Source organism: Acomys minous (genome assembly GCF_964271855.1).
Source record: "Acomys minous genome assembly, chromosome: 2".
In the NCBI taxonomy this organism is placed as follows: Eukaryota; Metazoa; Chordata; class Mammalia; order Rodentia; family Muridae; genus Acomys; species Acomys minous.
Window position 1 is genome coordinate 87,663,609 of NC_140484.1, and position 12,965 is coordinate 87,676,573.

Sequence of the window (12,965 nt, forward strand, 5' to 3'; positions counted from 1 at the left end):
AGGTGTAAATACCCTTGGGGAGGGAGGCGAAGTGTGGACCACTAGGAGCTACTGTTGCTTTAACAGTAACCATTCTTAGTCTTTTTATTTCACACACACTGGGTTTTTCCCTATGACCTGACCAGGTGGCCAGATAAACATGTCCCTTTGTGTTATGGCTTGGCTTGCTTTGGTTAGTCATTCCTACTCCAGTGTAAGTAGCCTACTTGCACATAGGCAGATCCAGAAACCCTGATCTGGGTAAAGGAGCTCAGGGCTGGTATTTACTAAGGCCAGCATTTTGAGCTATGTCTTTCCAAGATGAAGGGCCTTTGAAAATGGACAGTTTCCATATTATTTCTCTTTGGGTTCCCCAACCCTGCCCTACAAGCCAAAAGGCCCATTATAGCCTTAACTCCTTATCCCACTGTGGGAGCTCCCTTGCAGCTTCCTTTCATGGTGAAGTCCAAGACCAGTAGGTGGCCCCACAATCCATAATCGCTCTTTTGTCCCATGGCTACATCTGGGGCTGTCTCCATTCTGAGGTAATTCTGAGCCGGTCAGTTTCAGAGGCTGGTCTGGGTCAGCTGTCACAACCCTTTCCTGGCTTGGGTCTGCAGCAGCCTTGGCGTGGGTGTGGCGTGTCCACTGATTGAGACCTGCAACGTTAAGAACTGAGGGACTAGGCATTTTTTGTGCAGTGTGAGTTCCATCTGTCAAGAATCATTGGAAGCAGGTGTGTCCACACTCTGGGACACATCTTTGAGTCCTCTGGGAGCAGTAGAGGTGGGTGGCCAAACACAATCTCAAAAGGACAGGGCATGCAACTCACACTCAACAGTACAAGTGGCAGAGTTTCTGGCTAACAGTACAAGGGAGGTCTGCTTCTTGGCAATGTTTGTCCAGTGCTGTTTTGAAGTCCTGTTCATTCTCTCAGCTGGTCTGTTGGTTGAGGGTGGAGCCATGTGCAAACGTTCTTAGTAAAATGTATGGACAGGAAAAGCTCCTATCTAGCCTGAGAAAGTGACATCATAACCAGGAAACATTGGTACTTTCTGCTGGGGTTGACGTTCACTACACATCACTTCCAGATGTTCAAATGAGTAGGACACTTGTTTTTGTGTCAAACTGGGGTCTCAGAGTTCTTTTTGAGATTGTTCCAAGCACAGTGAAGATGGGCTTTGTTTGCTCATTGTGTCAGTGTTGGCAACCTCAGGATCACCACAAATCTTTGCAACAATTCCTGTAGGGCAGTTTTTTCAGATGGGTAGTTTCATGAGCTTGTCGCACTAGGCTGGGGGATGTCATCTCAAGAATTAATGTTTTCCTATCTGTGGGAACCAGAAAGCCTTCTTGATCTTTAGCAGCCCTTTCATCAGTTATTAGGACAGACTTTCTGGGGGGAGGTAATGAGAGGAGACTGCTGGACTACGTCTTCATGGATTAGACCTGGGCTCCTTGTGTGAGCTTGGCAGTGTGCCACTGCCACAGCAGGGGTGCCCAGATCCCTTCTAGGAACTGTAGGGTTTGGTTTCTGTTTTTAATTTCTTTGTCCCCTGAGGCAAGCAGTTTCCTTTCTTGATATATTGTTGCTTTGAGTCTTTTGATGTAATGGACTATCCTGGCATTGTAGGCTTAATTTCCGTCTGTAAGAGGTTCCATATCTGGATTGGAGACTGGCTTGTCCTTTAAGCCCGTCTGTGAGGAGAAATTCTGTGAGAATAGAGGGGCTCTCCATTCTCTTTAGGCAAGTATATGGCTTGGATAACACAGCTTCCGTGTTCTCGGATGAGCAGAGGGCCTAGCACTTCCCTCAGTGGAGTTCCCACTGGGATAGGCTCATCACAGAAACACAGCAAATAAGAGTCTGGCAGAACTGGCTGGCCTGATGATGTCAGTGAGCACAGTGTTGGGGTGGATGCCATTAGAGGGACAGGGTCAGGTGGTGCTGCCACCGCCTCAGAGCTGTGTGGCACTGGCAGTTGGAGCTGGTACACAGGAGACATCGTGGAGAAATTTCACGCTCTGGGGATGCTAATGGGGTGCTTCCTTGGTGTTTTCAGGCTTAACAGTCTTTGCAGCGAATATGGTTTGGAGCTGGGAAGATTCTGGTAGTGAATCCAACCCAGGGGGTCTTGGGCCATCAGACACCATGAATACATACACAGGAACTGGTCTGGGTGACCACATGGTCCCATAAAGACCTCTCAGAGTCTGTTAATCAGAGTCAAATTTGGGGTGCCTTTAGATAGCCAGGCGACAAGATATCAAAGGAAGTCCAACCAATTTCATGGGGAGTCTTTAATGTGGAGGGCTTCACCTGTATGCCATAGTCTGCAGCAAATCCTCTTTTTTCTTTTGAATTATTATTATTATTATTATTTTTTGGTTTTTTGAGACAGGGTTTCACTGTGTAGCTTTGGCTGCTCTGGGACTCACTTTGTAGACCAGGCTGGCTTTGAACTCACAACAACCCACCTGCCTCTGCCTTCTGAGTGCTGGGATTAAAGGTGTGCGTCACCACGCCCAGCCTGGCAAATCCTCTTTAAACGTTGTTGAACCTGGTTTGTAGGACTGTTTGGGTCTCACACTGGGACTGTGCAGACCCCATGATAAAAAGAGTTCCTAACCAGGAGCTGGGGGAGGTTAGATGTGCCTAGCTCTGTGTAATGCACAGGGTGGGGTAAAGACGACCAGCTTTGCCTTCAAGTAAGTGCCTGCCTGCCTGGCCACCTCACAGTGACTTAAGAGGTGGCACCATAGGGCCACATGTATGTCCCTGTGCTCGGCCACCTCCTATTATGGGAGGTAAGTGCAGGCTCAGATGAACTGACAACAGAGGCACCAGAGGTGAGAGCCCAGGCGGATCCTGTAGCTACAGAACCATGGGACCATTACAGGCATTCCCACATCCATTCACCCTTCATTCAGAAAGATGTACCTTCCTATTTAAAATTCCTGGACTGTCTGTTTTCCTGGAGACAGACCAGGGCCGCATAAGTAGCCCATCAAGGCTTCAGATGCGGTCTCCTGTGGGAGGATGAAACCTGCCCTGCCTCTTCCAGCCTCCTCTCCAATTGTCCTTACCTGGTCTGAAGGAGCAACCTAGTCTTGTCTTCGTTTACTGAAGACTCTGGTCCTGGGTCTTACAATCCCCCGGGCAACTATAAGGGGACCCCAGAATCCCATCAGAGCTCTATGCTTCTGAACTCTAAGGACCTGCAATGGGCTGAGAGGCCCTGGAGCAGCATCTTCCCTGGGCCGACTGGAGACTTGGGAAGGAGCACTCACTGGGAGGCCTCCATAAGTGTTGCGGGAATTCTTCTGGAGTAAGCAGCCTGACACCAGTGAGAGCGGAAGAGAGGAGATGCCGTGGTGGACTGAAGCCAGGCCAGCTCCTGAAGGCTTCCATGGCACGTTGGCTTTATGGTCTCATTTCATTCTCTAAAGCCACAAGGTGGGCAGGCAAGCAAGCAAGCAAGCAAGCTTTTACCGAGCATATGTGGCAGTCGGCAGCTTGGTAAGGGCCATGCCCCATCGTTTCAGCTCTTTCTCCAGGTCATTCTGTTCCAAACAGCCCGTATAAGCAGTGCTTTAAATAAATCACTAAGCAAATCAATAAGCCAGTGTCTGCTAATTGGTCGTTTCTACCTTATTCTACCTCAGTCCTTGGGTGAATCACAGATAAAACAACCAGCCACACAGTTATGATACAGTCAAAAAAAAAAAAGCCAACCATTTTCACCCGCTCCATTTAAGCACATAACAGTCGCATCCAGGAGGGTCAGTACCACTGACAGGGCCCAGAGAGCAGGGCACGTGACAGCTGACGTGTGTGCCTCAGGCAGTGACAACGATAGCAGACGGGCCACAGGACAAAGAGGCGATGTTTAGTGTAAATGACACTGGATTGGGTTGTGGGGAATAACTACCCTATTCTTTAAGATATCGTGGTCTTTGGGATGCAGAAGGAAGCTGATGACGTGGCAGCAGCAGAAGGGTTAGGCTACAGAAGGGCGTAGGAGATAGACTATGGTGGCATTCTGCCCACGGAGAAGACAAAGAGCCAGAGAACAGAGACAGGCCCTGCCAGCCCACGCAGGCCAGTGCCGAGGACCAGCCCGTCTAGGATCAACCCAATCCTTTGTGTCAAAAGTGGGAGGAAAGGGCAGGTAACCTTCATTCGAGGATGTGACTTCTGTTCTTCTCCTTAGTGGTTGGATCTGCACTCAGCAACCCACTACTTACTCCCCTAGGAACCTAAATAAGACCTGAGCATCTGCTGTAGAAGATCCGGTTTTCGGTATGGATGCCTTTGTCTCCAGTTTTAAGAGGACTGTAGAGACTATGTAGCTTATCAAGGGTGAGGACTCTTGCAATGTTCATTGGGAGCCAAGTGATCCCAACAGCCTGAGCTTCCTGGTCTAAGCTTCAGGTCCTTTGAATGACAAGGAAATGCACTGAGATTTAAAGACCTACACTTAATGGGATAGAGCCAGGGGGCATTCAGGCCTGGTATCAAGACAGATACAGAGGCAACCTCGACACCGCTCTAATTAACACATCTCCATCCAAGATGAAAGGTCGTGCTTGAAGGCTGTGAAGAGATTGGGACATCTTACTAGGACAAAAGAGGCGTGGGCTGGGTCTGGAAAGCTCCCCACAAGGGAGGGAAGAGAGAACACTTTATATCTCTAGTGCTCAGTTTGATGTGTGGCCCCGTTGGTTTCAGTCTTTGTTCAGTGAATAAATAAACTGATGGAGGAGGGACAGCACAGTGCTAAGATGATTTAGGTTAAAGGGGAAATGAAAATACAATAAAAGGCATTACTATGTAGACACAAACGATATTAAACCTCCAGCTTCCTTTCTTTGTGTGAGACAGCTCTGCCCATATTTAGAATTATTTATGGGCGCCCACATAACTGATGTTGATCAGGAAAATGGCTTTGAAGTGAGGATTCTCTGTGACTTTGTCCGCACTTAGAAGCATTTGGGAGCGCAGTGCGTAAGATTTGTGTCTGAGTGAAACGCTTGGTGCAGTGGGGAGGATGAGGTCTGAGTGCCGCTGCAGAGACATATTCAAAGTTCAGAAATGCTCTGAGGAGTCCTAAGCTGTGCGCTGTGGAGACATGTGAGGCCGCTCCTCTCCCAGGAGAGCCCTCATGGTGCCTTCTTCGTTGATGGAAGCTCACTCTGTGAGGAGGGTCTGCATGAAAAATGGACAGCAAAGAGAGGCTTACTGATGCATGTCCCGACAGAAGAAAGAGGATCAGCGCACAGCCTAGTGACTGCGCGTTGTTTATCACGTGTGTTCTCCTCGGATCCCCTCAGGATCCTATGGGGTCAGATTTAGGACATTCTCCACTCTGCAGAGCCTGAGATGCGGGATTAGCTTCTGCTTTCCCGCGGCGTGGCATTTGAAACCGCCATGCTCCCTTCTTTGTCCCTCCTCTCCACTGTGTATCGATTAGAGGTGGATGAGGGGGGAAAAAGACTGATAATTCCCAAGTTATTTCTAAGAGGACAATAAAAAACTGTGGATTAAATATAATGTAGCATAGACAGATTTCAGAAATAATGGAAGGGAAGCAAAACCAATCACATCAGGAACAAGAGAGGGGGGCGGAAGTTAGACACAGATGGTGATGCCCCCTCCCCCCACCCCCGCTAAAGCACCCCCCCCCCCCCAGCACGAAGAGGAGAGGCTCTCAGTGACTGCACCCACCAGGAGCCCACTCAGAGCTCTCACGGCTTTGGTTGGCTCAAACAGGGAACTTGGAGAAAAAAAACATTCGTGTGTTGTCTCTGCTCAAAGCACTTCCCAGTTTGGACATGATTTTTAGGGTGTGATATATTTGAGGAGGGTAACTTCTTCCTCAGACACAGAGCTGTAATGACTAAGGCATTTTTTTCATCATCCTGCGGCTCCCCAATATTTAGTATGTCCCTTAGAGAATGTCTCTGACAATGCCCTCACCTAGCTCAGGAGGACTTTGACACCAAAGGAGACAAAGGGACTATCCTGGGGTTATTTTCAGGGGCCGTCTCAGTGCAGTTTCTGGATTTGCTGGAGCCCTCACTCACATTTCCTCCTACCCCTTTTTGGGAACTTAAAATAATACTATGTAAACGTAGAATTGAAGAGATCGTCTTTGAAGACTGCAAGTGCACCCAGGTATTCCTCCCCTTCCTCTTTTGGTTGTGAGTACACACGCCATAGTGCTTGTGTGGGGGTCAAAGGACAACTTGTGGGAGTCACTGGTTCCCTCACTCCATCGTGGAGCTCGTAAGGGTCAAACTTAGGTTGCCAGGCTTGGTAGCAAGAGCATTTACCACATCGCGTGGCCCACTCTCTTCTTCTCTGTGATATTTTGAGTTTTAAGTTAGAAACAGATCCTTCTATAGCTGTGGATAACCCAGAGTACTGGTCCTCCTGCCTCCACCTCCCGCCCAGTGCTGGGATCACAGGCATGTGTCACCATACCCAGTCCCCAGTTTTTCCCCCTTGATGTTACAATGTGATCAAACACTGAGCATCTGCATAGTGATGTAACTAATGGGAGATGCGTTAAAGCGACACAGCCAATTCCTAGGGCATGGGATTAAGAAAGGAAACAAAGCTCCCCTCCCCATCCCACATACTTTCCTTTAAGTCTCTGACAGGGCTGAAAGTCATGGAGAACCACAAAGTTGTGGACTCCCCTCTAGGATGGGGGAGCAGCAGTTTTGAGAAAGTCCTTGGGTCTGATGCTTTGGAGTTTCTTACAGAAGTCTAGTAAGGTCCCACTTAAGCTTATTATTAAAATGAATATGTTTTTACCTTTTAAAATTCTATGTGCATGGCATTAAAAACTCTAGGGAACAAGAGTAAAAGACAGGAGATGCGAGGGATAGTCTCACGTGCCATGAGGATTCTCTCATTGGCATCCTTTTCTGCCATTTGGCATCCAAAGAGAGTGGGCACCATGGTCCCCATCCTTTGGATCCCTTTTCTCTGTTTTGATTTTGATTGAGCCAGTGAGGACACCGTGGGGCTCCGGAAGGTAGGAGGAGCAGGGTCTGGGTTTCTTATCCCCCAACCTCTTTTCTATGAGGCTGCTGCCCTGGCGGTGCCTCCCCACTCGCCTGATTTTACCTCCTCTGCTACCGCAGCCACAGTTAGGTAGGTCGCTGTTTCTCTGGAGACAGCTCTATCGTCAGCCAGGCGGTAGACATGCTGCCTGGCTTCCGGCTTTGAGGGTGGTTTTGTGGGCATGGATATTACTCCTGTAATTGCTCTCTAAACCTGTCTGCTCTTGTGAATAGTCCCCTCCTGAGGTATTCCTGTCTGTTTCTCCCTGGAGCCTTGAGGAATACATGGTGGAAAGTGTTTAAAGAGGCAGCAGAACCAGGAAACCCACCTAGTAGCTCCAGGAAGCAAGAGATGCACATTGCCTTGCTTCTTAGACCATGCAAGAGGCAGCCATTTTTTTTTTATCGTGGCAGATCTGAATGGTGGGAATGAAGAGGAAGACGGAGGAACTTGAATGGGAGGGTTTGGGCAAGCCCACTTAGGACGCCCACAGAAGGTTCTGGTAACACCCAGTGCTTCCCCTGGAGGAAGCACTGTGCCTCTCTGTTCCTCTCACCCTGTTGGGGAGACACAGGACACAGGGAGCAAACATCACAAGTGGGACACTTGAAAGTTTTGGAACATACCTTTCCCTTTTTCCAGCCTCCTGTCAAGGGCAGGGAGCTGATCCTTGCTGAAAGGGAAGATCGTTTCTCAGCCTGAGTGACAACAGAAGAGTGCACAAGTCTGTAAATTTTGAGATGCCTGCAGAGCCTGCAGTAAGGGATGGAGACCAGCTGGAGCACATCAGTGCTCTGGACAGCTCATGCGATTTCCAGTGCAAGGAGTGGGAGCAAATCAGAGGCCAGAGTCAGCGGAGGCAGGACCTATCGCAGAGATGATTCTTAGCATCTAATTCCTGATTCCACTCACAGACAAACCTCTCCTCGTTTCTCTATTTCTCCAAAGAAGTGTGGCTCTTCTCTTTAATGCTAACCCACCTCAGCACCTAGCAAGGAGAGAATGTGCTTGGAGTTTCATCGGTGATGCACAGATAATTGAGCCATCCAAAGTTTCCCAAATAAAGATTTACTGCATCTTGCCAGCAATGAATTCACTTTTGTTCTAAATGATAGATTGAAAATCCCCCAACTCTAACACTCAGAGACCACAACTTGCTATTGTTTGCCACTGTCAGCATTCTTTTTAATTACAATTTTTTGTAAAATTTTCTGACAGGGGTCTCATTATTTATTCTTAGCTGGCCTGGAATTTGCTAAGTAGAGCAGGCTGGCCTTGAACTCAAACATCCACCTGTCTTTGCCTCCCAAGTGCTGGGATTAAAGACGTGCAGCACTACGGACAACCCTCATCTGCTCTTATTGCTCCTACCATTATTAGTTTGGAATAGCAAGCTTATCTTATTAATTATTTATTTCTATGGTTCTGGGGATGGAACCTAGGGCCTAACACATGTGAAACAAGCATCTAACTAGCCCATTTTATTTATTTATTTATTTTTTAATTATACAAAATAATGGGTTTATTATGACAATTCAGTAGAAGTATGTAACGAATGTTGATTACAGTCAATGCTCATTTCCTTGCTCTGTCTTGTTAGTCCTTCTGCCTCCATATATTTCTAAACAGTGTCTTTTCTACCCCAATGTATTTCTTTTTTTTTTTACTTTATTAATTTATTCTTGTTACATCTCAATGGTTATCCCATCCCTTGTATCCTCCCATTCTTCCCTCCCTCCCATTTTCCCCTTATTCCCCTCCCCTATGACTGTGACTGAGGGGGATTACCTCCCCCTGTATATGTTCATAGGGTATCAAGTCTCTTCTTGGTAACCTGCTGTCCTTCTTCTGAGTGCCACCAGGTCTCCCCCTCCAGGGGACATGGTCAAAGGTGAGGCACCAGAGTATGTGAGAAAGTCATGTCCCACTCTCCACTCTACTGTGGAGAGTATTCTGTCCATTGACTAGATCTGGGTAGGGGTTTAAGGTTTACCGCCTGTATTGTCCTTGGCTGGTGCCTTAGTTTGAGCGGGACCCCTGCGCCCAAATCTGCCTATCATAATGTTCTACTTGTAGGCTTCTAGGACCCTCTGGATCCTTCTACTTTGCCATTCTCCCATGATTCTCTCATCTAGAGTCCCACTAGAATGTCCTCCCTTCTGTCTCAGTTTCCTGGTAAGTACAGGCTTTCGTGGGACATGCCCCTTGGGCTAATATGCAGATATAAGTGAGTATATACCATTTGAGTCTTTCTGCTTCTGGGTTAACTCACTCATTATGATCATTTCTAGCTCAATCCATTTATCCACAAATTTCGGGAATTCCTTGTTTTTAATAGCTGAATAGTATTCCATAGTGTATATGTACCACAGTTTCTTTATCCATTCTTCTATTGAGGGACACTTAGGCTGTTTCCATGTTCTGGCTATTATGAATAAGGCTGCTATGAACATGGTTGAGCAAATTTCTTGTTGTGTGCTGGAGCATCTTCTGGGTATATACCTTCTCCATTTTATTTTTTAAAAAATTTATAACTATGAATAAAAGTTCATTTTGCTTCCTTTATGAAACATAATGGTTTCAGCACACACAGCATATTCTTATTTCTCCTCATTCCACTTGGAGGAAATTTGCAATCAATGCATTTTCATGTAGTGTAGATACATAACGTTTTAAATCTTTGACTCACCTTTCTGTTCGTCTGCTACAGTATCTTGGTGTCATTGCTAAGTTTTGAATATTGTTTAATTGTCTCCCCTTACCCCTCGGAGCGCTCATATGATTGGCCCTTGGTTACCCTGGTGATAGGCTCTGTGGACCTTTACGAAACGCAGCCTAGTGGGACACTCTTAAGTGATCTGGGAATTCTATTCTCAGGCAACCCCTGGAGTTTGTGAGGCACGGTCGTTATAGAAGCATCAGGCCTGGCCCTCCCCATGGGTTGGTGGTTTCTGGCTGGATAAGGAGTCCTACCTTTACGTACACTCCATCATCCAGCATAAGGCTCATCCCAGAGCCTGGATGATGTTTGAAGTTTTAGCTTCCAAAATTGTGATCAAAATTAAGGCCTCTATTTCATTAAGGAGGCTGTGCCAAGCAACAAAAATATGACAATCAGAACATTTTTTAGCATATTAATTCATCAAATACACATTAAAGGCCTTGCTGTGGACTTACCTGTGTCCCTCAAGTAGCTGTATATGGAAATCTCAGTGCCCTTATCTCAGAGTGTGACTATTTTTATTTTTTTCTGTCCTTTTAATTTTAACTTGGGAGTATTTTTTTATTAGAATAAGAGATTAGATTTGATAAACATCTGGATTGAAATGGCTAGAAGGGCTTTCGTACAATTTGTAGGCACTGGACACGTTTACAATAGCGTTGGTGCTTGGCTTGGAGGAAAGACAGAACTCTGGCACATACTGATGCCTTCATCCGTTTGTGACATTAAAAATAAGCTCCAATTTAGAAACACTAATCCAAACCTAAGAGGCATACACCACTAAGTACCCAACACTGAATATTTAAAAATAAATATATAAATACAACCAGAACTTAAAAATCACCACAGTAGACAGACTGTAGCTCCAGCTATCATGACAGTGATGGGCTCTGGTTAGATTTTTTTAAAAAAATGGGTATTTCTGAGTTCTATACCAAAAGCAAAAAATAAACATGCCGTGATGCACACATTCTGGTGCTCATTTCAGCAGCAGTGAAGCATGCTTCCCATGCGCTGCCTCTGTGTGTGTGTGTGTGTGTGTGTGTGTGTGTGTGTGTGTGTCTCACAAGGCTCCCTCTCCTCAGACTGAGAGGTCACCCGCAAGAGTGCAGTGCCAAGGGTCGGAGAATCCCGACAATTCAGGCAGCCAGTTAGTAGCAGTGCGAACATCAGTAAGAACGACCACCCAGGTCACCAGGGTTTTACTGTAGTTCAGCTTGGCATGTGTTTGATCAACATACAAGTAGCCCCAAGCACAAAGCCAATCCACTCAGGGGAGTAACCGTAGTGATAAGATGGTAACATTAAAAATGACACAAGTACAACTTGGCACATGCTCTGTTCTTCATCCTTTGTCACAGATGGGATGTCCATCTGAGCAGAGACAAGCATGGGAGGGGCTTGAAAGCATCGTGGCACCACCGGGCAGAAGATTCCTTAAGGAGGGAATGGCCTAGTGAATCCGATCAGTTTCAGGAACTTCCTGAAGCTATTTTAAAGGTATTGTTTACTTTCTGTCTTAGTTAGGGTTTCAATTGCTGTGATGAAACACCACGAGCAAAAGCAAGTTGGCGAGGAAAGGGTTTATTCGGCTTACAGGTCCACATCTCTGTTTATCACTAAGGGAAGTCAACAGGAGCTCAAGCTGGGCAGGAGCCTGGAAGCAGGAATTGATGCAGAGGCCATGGAGGGTGCGGCTTATTGGATCGCTTCCTATGGTTTGCCCAGCCTGCCTTCTTAGAGAATCCAGGACCACCAGCATAGGGATGGCACCGCCCACCGTGGCCTGAGCCCTCCCCCGTTGGTCACCAGTTGAGAAAATGTCTTACAGCTGGATCTCATGAGGCATTTTATTAATGAGGGCCCTTCCTTTCTGATGACTCTAACTTAATCAAGTTGACATAAAACTAGTCATTCACTTCACTTTAAAAAATTTTTTTTGGGAGGCCGAGGAAGATGGAGTGAAATTTGAGACAGGGATTTGAGACCTCTCTGTGTAGTCCTGGCTGTCCTAGAATGTGTAATATAGACCAAGCTATCCTTGAACTCACAGAAATCCATCTACCTTTGTTTCCCAAGTGCTGGGATTAACGGCTTGTGCCACCACCTGGGCGAAGAGTGTTTCGGTTTCCAGGGAAATGCTATTCAACAATTGTGGAAGAATAAAATACGAAACACAATAAAGAGAAGAAGACATTAGGGCACAGAGATGCAGAGGTTGGCCCATGTGAAAAAGGTCCTGTTTCCAAGCCATTGAGAGAAGCCTCCTAAGAAACTAGTATGAGCTTTCTGTACTCTTAGAACGGCTAAAATACTCTTAGGTCCCAATGTTGGCAAGGACTTGGAGAAATCCGAGTTTTCATACATCGCCAGTGGGGAAGTAACATAATTTAGCACCACGGAAAGTACTTTTGCATTTTCTGGAAAGTTAAATATGTACTTCTTATCATCTGTAACATCCCACAGTGGCACATATCCCAGGAAATGGAAAATGACGTTCACTTCAGAATCTGTACAAGCACATTGAACCCATCTTTGCTTATAATCGCTGGTTTGGAAATAATCCAAACACCCTCTCACTTGTGACATGTGGAACAACGTATGCGATCTTATCATTGAATCCTGCTCTATCATGGAAAGATAATCAGCAGTGACTATTGGTACACACTACAGCCTGCATGAATCCTAAGGACGTTACACTGAGTGTGAGTCCATTCACATCCCACTGGAAAGAGTGAGATCTAAGGATGGGCCTGGGAAGAGAGCTCAGTCAGTAAGGTACTTGCTTCACAAGTGTGAAGGCCTGAGCTCAGGTCCCCAGCATCCATGTGTGATGGTCAACACTGACTGTCAGTCTGGTAGGATCTAGAATCACCTAGAAGAAAGGGGCTATTTGGATCAGGTTAGTCTCTGGGAACGTCCGTGAGAGATGAGCTAGAGTAGGTTAGGTGAAGTGGGAAGTCCCACCCTGAGTCTGGGCGCCACCATTCCGTAGCCTGGGGGTCCAGGACCAGATTAGAAAGGAGAAATCCAGGTGAGCATGGACCAGTCATCGCCCTCCCCCTCCTGACAAAGGGTGCGATGCAGGCAGCAGCCTCATGCTCTTGCTGTCATGACTGCCTGGTCAGAATAGCCCTCGCCTTGGACGACAAGCCAAAAGAGCCCCTTTCTTTCTCAAGTTGCTTTGAT